This window comes from Bactrocera neohumeralis, chromosome 5 (genome assembly GCF_024586455.1).
Source record: "Bactrocera neohumeralis isolate Rockhampton chromosome 5, APGP_CSIRO_Bneo_wtdbg2-racon-allhic-juicebox.fasta_v2, whole genome shotgun sequence".
In the NCBI taxonomy this organism is placed as follows: Eukaryota; Metazoa; Arthropoda; class Insecta; order Diptera; family Tephritidae; genus Bactrocera; species Bactrocera neohumeralis.
In genome coordinates this window covers 43,189,322-43,195,563 of record NC_065922.1, presented here as the reverse complement: position 1 = coordinate 43,195,563, position 6,242 = coordinate 43,189,322, and the positions used below count along the sequence as shown (strand labels likewise).

The window sequence follows — 6,242 nt, the reverse complement described above, 5'->3', positions numbered from 1 at the left end:
CGGCTATTTTTTTGAACGCAGTACGCTAGATTGTTGGATAGTTTAGACGTCATATTCATACTTCATGAACTCACATCTTATCAGCAGTAATATAAGGTCCTCAGCTTGTCAAGCATCTCTTTTGCGACTTCTGCTCGACATCGTTTTCGCAAAAAATTCAGGTCTTTTAGTGTGACTTTCATACCCAAACCTTTAACCAAAAGGTGGAGAGATCCTCTGCTATTTCTTCGATGCCAACGTGACAATTTTCAAGCATTGTATTTCGAACTTTTTCGAAATTATCGCCATTAAAAGAGGTAGTGATGAAAGACTCGCATAATGAAAGCTTTCGACCTACACTAAATGCTTTTTCCTACTCAAATACTTGTGTTCTTGATAAAGTAGACTCCGCAAACCACTTCTGCAATAGTTTCTTTGATTTCGTATCCATCGTCTTGTTGGAAACGCGCAATTTTAAGCGACTTGGTTATATCCGTAAATGTTCGCTTGATGATAAAAATCGCCAAACTAGCTTTTCATGTCGCAAACAAGCAGTTGCCAAACAGACACTACTAGACATATGGAGACCAAACTTCACTCAAAATGTTGTACCAACATAGGAAAACAACTGAAAAAAACTTAATCGGCTTGTACGCGTAGTTTAAGTCGAGAGTCCGGGGCAATTTTCATCAGTTCAATTTCCGGTTTTCGAAAAATGTTTTTACTCCTCATTGTTATTGTTAATGATCTCATGATTTTCAGACGTATCTTAGAAATATTTATACTTTATATAATAAATATTTATGTCAAAATTATTGGCAAAAACTTTCAAAAATAAATATTTAAATTCTTCTGTGAACCATTCAAAACCTTTGAACGCACGACAAACCCCAATTCGACATTAACCAGCACTCAACCCTTGACCAACAGCAATCCACAAAAGTTAGACGAAACAGATGGATGGATGGATACCCACCCATCTGTGGATACACTTTTGCGCCACTTTCCTTGCATCCGCGAGGTGGTGTGCTGAAATCCGATGTCAATATATATATACATATACATATATATATATACTCTTATATTGCAATGGATAGCATATAGGTAGCGCCAGTGTACGCCCTTGGTCATGATGAGTGTGAGTGTGTGCGTGTCAGGATAAACCGCACAATGAAGTGAATGAAAATTCCCATTTTGTTGTAGCGAATAAAGGCAAAATAGAAGAGCGAAAACATGCGTGGGAGAAACTGAATTATTTTAAAACACTTGTATATACAAATAGCTAAATACATAATAACAAATATTCCATATATATAAGTATATAAAAATATGTACATATACGTGACAGTGATACAGAATAAGAGCAAAGAGAAAAGAGTGGAGATTGTTGAAAATTGAAGCTTTCACCGAAATATTCATGGCTATACATTTGTATGTATGTTTGTGAGCTTTTCCGAAAGAGATGAAGTAGTAACTCATTATTTTTTATGCTCAAACCGACTTCAAGAAAGAGAGTTTATATTATATATAAATAGAGACTGGATGAGCGATAAAGGCTACTTGTGATAAAAACGTAACATTTCCAACTCTGTTTGTGGAATCTTTTGAATTTTTCTTACTTAAATAAATCTAACCGATTAATTATTAAAAGTATTTTATTAAAAAATTAAATGAACTAGAAATCAAAGTCCAGCTAAATAAATAAATTATAATTTATACTTAGATCTTACGGAATTACGGAAACTTAAGATCCCCTAAAAAATAAAAAAAAACCTACGATATCTTCGACTGCACAGAAGCTATATTACCGCTCGCAGACGCTGTCTTGTTGAAACCAAATGACGCCGAGATCACGAGCATCAACTTAAGGCATCAAATAGTCGGTTATCATGGCGTAGTAAAGGTCGCCCTTGACGGTTACCATCTCACTGACATCATTTTTGAAGAAATATGAACCGATGATTCCACCGGCACATAAACCACACCAAACCATTGTTTTTTCTGGACGATATGGCAGGACTTGAATTTCTTCAGATTGCTCTTTGTCCCAAAGGCGACAAGTTTGTTTATTTACATACACAGTAAGCCTGAAATGGGCTTAATCGCTGAACAAAATTTGAGCTAAAAACGTCGGATCTTCTTGGAACTTTTCAAGAGCCCATAATTCTTGCACAAGCTGTATTTTGTACGTTTTCAATTTAAGATCTCGACGTAAAATGCGCCAAGTCGTTCCATACGTCAGTCCGAGCTGCTGCGAACGGCACCGAAACGACTCTCAACGGTCTTCGTGTTCGCTTTCAGCTACGGCTGCTATATTTTCCTCACTGCGTTCTGGACTTTCTCTATTTGGTCGAATATTATCAAATAATGAATGCTGGGTCTCAAGTTGGATGTTGGTGTTGCGAATAGTACGCTTAGTAGGCAGATTATTTTGACCATAAGTTGAGCGAAGCACGCGAAACACATTCTTTACGAAACTTGAATTTCCGTAATAAAGTTTAACGATTTGTAAACAAAATCTCACAAACTAAGAAACTAATTGGTGAACATACGGACTGACGGATATGGCTAAGTCTGGTCAAGATATATAGTGAAGGCCTGCACCGCTAATTTAGGTCTATTGTAGAAGCTTTATTACATATTTAAACCCGCTGAGGTTATAAACTTGAGATAGCGCATGCCTAGGAGTGGTTGCCAATACCTCTCTTTGAGAAGATGAAGAAGGAGTCCTTACAGAACAGCTCCTTTAGGATAAGAGGACCCACCTCGTTGAAGTGTTCAAGTCCTACCACGTTAGTGGACGCTGCAGAGCGGACGAGCTCAGTTCATTCCCGACTATTCTTTTGTGACTGAACACCCAGATGAGTTGCACTTTGTTACTTTCCGCTAGACTATTCAGCCGTTCTCTACACTCCTGTCTGGTAAGCTCACCACATTGATCCTTTAGCACGTGGTTAACCTTTCTAAATCTTTTCTAAATTTGTCTTCTCCGAATATGTGAAATTTTTTACTGGAATTCTATAAAAGCCTCCCATATTTCTTCATATTTCGACTGCTGTTAAGAACTCGCTTCCCACGAATATCAAAACAGGCATTTTAAAAAATATACATAAATTGTAAACACTATAACTGTCATTAATTTAACGTGCTATTTTAAGCATATAACTGAGGGATTCACACAATCAAACCAAATCACGAAACTGAAGATTCTAAGAATAACGTGGGCAATAAAATTAACCATAGACATACGGACCCAAGTATAAATAAAGAAGTACATCTATAAGTACACATACATACATACCTATATACATAAATAAGTGAGTGAGTGAGTGATGTGTGCATGCATGCCGCGAAAATTGCAAAAGGTCATAGACAAGAAGAGTAATTGTGTCAATAGAAAAAGCTCTGCAGACTCACTTACATAAATTTGTAGTGATTTGCGAATAAGCAGTACAAGTGAGATAAAAATAATCCACATGCCTTCATATCATCGACATATGTGCTGTATAGTATAGAGTGTAGGAAAACATAATGTACTAGGGTGCTCATTTTAGAGCAAACTTTCAGGAATTTGGGAAAGGTTATTGTAGAGAACCACTAATCCTGTTTTCTAATAATACATAGTTTTTTTTTACTTTTTTAATGCTTAAATATATACAATTTTCTGAAGACCTATAAATTATACATATGTTCATTTCAGATAATAAGACCCCAAACGACCCTAAACTTTTGTCGAAGAGTATCTTGCTATATACTATATGCTTACATTACAATGTCTAACTCGTTGGTTGATATTGTTTTTGTTGTAGCAGGAAAAGAAATTCGAGCAGATATTATTTCAGGTTCCTTCCAACTGTTATGGGAACGGGTTAATCAATAGGTCTATTTGTTATTGTTATTCTTTTGAGTATCTGGCGTATTGAGACGAATTTAGTCGTATAATCAGAGGCTGGAAGTATTAACTATTATTAACTGCAAGGAAATATCTTAAAGCCAGTTCTTGAACCAAAACTTCGAATAATTACAGATAATTTTCTAAATTTATAGAAAACGTGATTCATACCTTCAATTAAAGGGCTTCGAAATAGCCATCAATTATTTTAAAGGGCTCAATGAGTATGTAGTGGTCTTCAGACCTACTGACACTACGACAGGCGTGATGTACCTTAAAAAAATATATGAGCACCTGCTCATGGTTCAAGTCAAATTATACTTCATCAAAACTCATTGAACTGAAGGTATTGGAGCTAGATAAATCAGGTTCGCGCATCGCATCTCGTAATGACGTAGAAGAAGTATACGTTCGTCAGCACGAACACATAAAAAGAATTGACCGGCGATAAAATGTATACCAACTTTTCGCCTCGCTGACTAGAATTTGCGAAACACCAACACAGTATAAATGGACCAGTCCGGATCAAATTTGATCAATTTATTTTATAGAAAAATATGCAGCAAGGTTATTAAAATGTCTAATCATCAAGTATTAAGCCTTTCTCGTTAGCAGAAATAGGCTGCCAGGCTAAGAAAAGTTACCAGTTTAATAATGAATAGGTGGTATTTGTGCTCAGTTTAACCCTACACTTCACCCGGATATAATATCTGCCTTCAAATCTAAGGTCGAACTCTGAAGGAGCGACTAAACGAAAGGAAACTGCTGAACTGACTGAACTTGGCACCCCGAAAAGCTAATACGGTTGTGAAAGTTGACATTGAGTAACACCAAAAGCTGCGTCAGGAACGGGAAGGGACTCTCTGAGCTGTATAGATATCAAGTGAAGTTTTACACAAGGATTTCTTCTATCCATTGCTGAAGAAAATAATACAAGCACAAGTCTCATCTGATGAGTCGGTCTTAGGAGTTTTCGGGAGGAAAGTTTTGCCGAACATTTATGGTTCTTTGCGCATTGGCAACGGCGAGTACCGCAGTCGATGGAATGATGAGCTCTACGAGACACGGCATTGGCATAGTTCAGCGAATCAAAAGATTGGGGCTACGCCGCCTAGGTTCGTATAGATGAAAACACAAAGCTCTGAAGGTATTCGACGCAGAACCCGCAGAGGAAGAGGAAAACCTCAACACCGTTGTAGAGATCAGGAATAAATATCGAAAAAATAGCTGAACCGAACATTTCTGAAATCAACACTCTAGTTTATTTGCCTTTTTAGTACCCAGAGACTTTTTTCTTTAAAATTTTTTTAAAACCAGATTCATTAGATCCAACAGGCCGTCTCGATGAAGGGGATAGAGTAGGTCATGCGAATCTAGACTCCAGCTCTGAGCATACGCAATTTCATGGCTTCAGTTGCCAAAAAAGCAGGATCGGGAAGACCTTTCTACGAAAGGCTTTAGTTAATTTTGTAGAATTGTCGGCGAACTAGCGAAACGAAGAAGTGATTAGCGCGCTTTTACGGATTCCATCGAAATCGCTTAGTCGATTATAGCTCTGAGATCATTTTTCACTTCTTAAATTCTACACAAACCAAACGGGCTGCGGCCTCGAATCACCAATTTACTTCCCATATGTATGTCCAGTGTACATATATGTATACATATGTTTGTATATAACGAAATGAAATCAACTTAATAAATATGGAGAGTGTGAGTCAGGTTGTCAATTAGTGGGTGACTGGGTGTTTAAGCGCCAATAACTGCAGTTACGAAAATATACAACGGTCACACGAGTCGACATGTGTGTACATATGTATGTATGTATGAAAGTATATGTATGTATGTATGAAAGTATATGTGTGTATATAACCAATTGGCATGCTTGAGCGCTCTTGTAATGTGCTCGCCTATTCAAATTGAACCGCCCTTCGGCGCTCACAACGCCACCAAGCCGCTCGTGCGCGTACGAAATGCAGCTTTATGCTCACGAGCGGCGCTGAGCTTTCGCGAATTCGCAAGGCAATGCGCAAGGCCGTTCAACAAAGCGTTTGCAGCTTTTGCTGTGATGCTGTGCTGCTGCACCAACAACACAGCATCCAACCATGAAAATTTTGCGAGAAGCGCGTACATCACTGTGTTTGTTTGTGTGTGTGCGTGTGAGCGTTTGAAACATTTTACAATGAACGGGACTATATGTATACGCTGAGACGAATCTCAGCTTTGCTCTCGTAACACTCATATCTACATGCGTATGTGTGTGTGTGTTCCTTGAATTGAAGCCGAAGAACGTTTGCTGCCCCAACTGGCTGCTGGCTGGCTGGCTGGTTGGCGACCGTGGCCAGCTGCCGTTGCGATTCTACGCGTTATTTGA

General features: G+C 38.1%; 1 protein-coding gene across 1 annotated transcript in view; it reads right to left on the bottom strand.

Moving 5' to 3' along the window:
• The window catches only part of LOC126760570 (uncharacterized), a 439,995-nt gene that overhangs the window by 105,124 nt on the left and 328,629 nt on the right, over nucleotides 1–6,242 (bottom strand). The gene's annotated exons all lie outside the window — the stretch shown is intronic.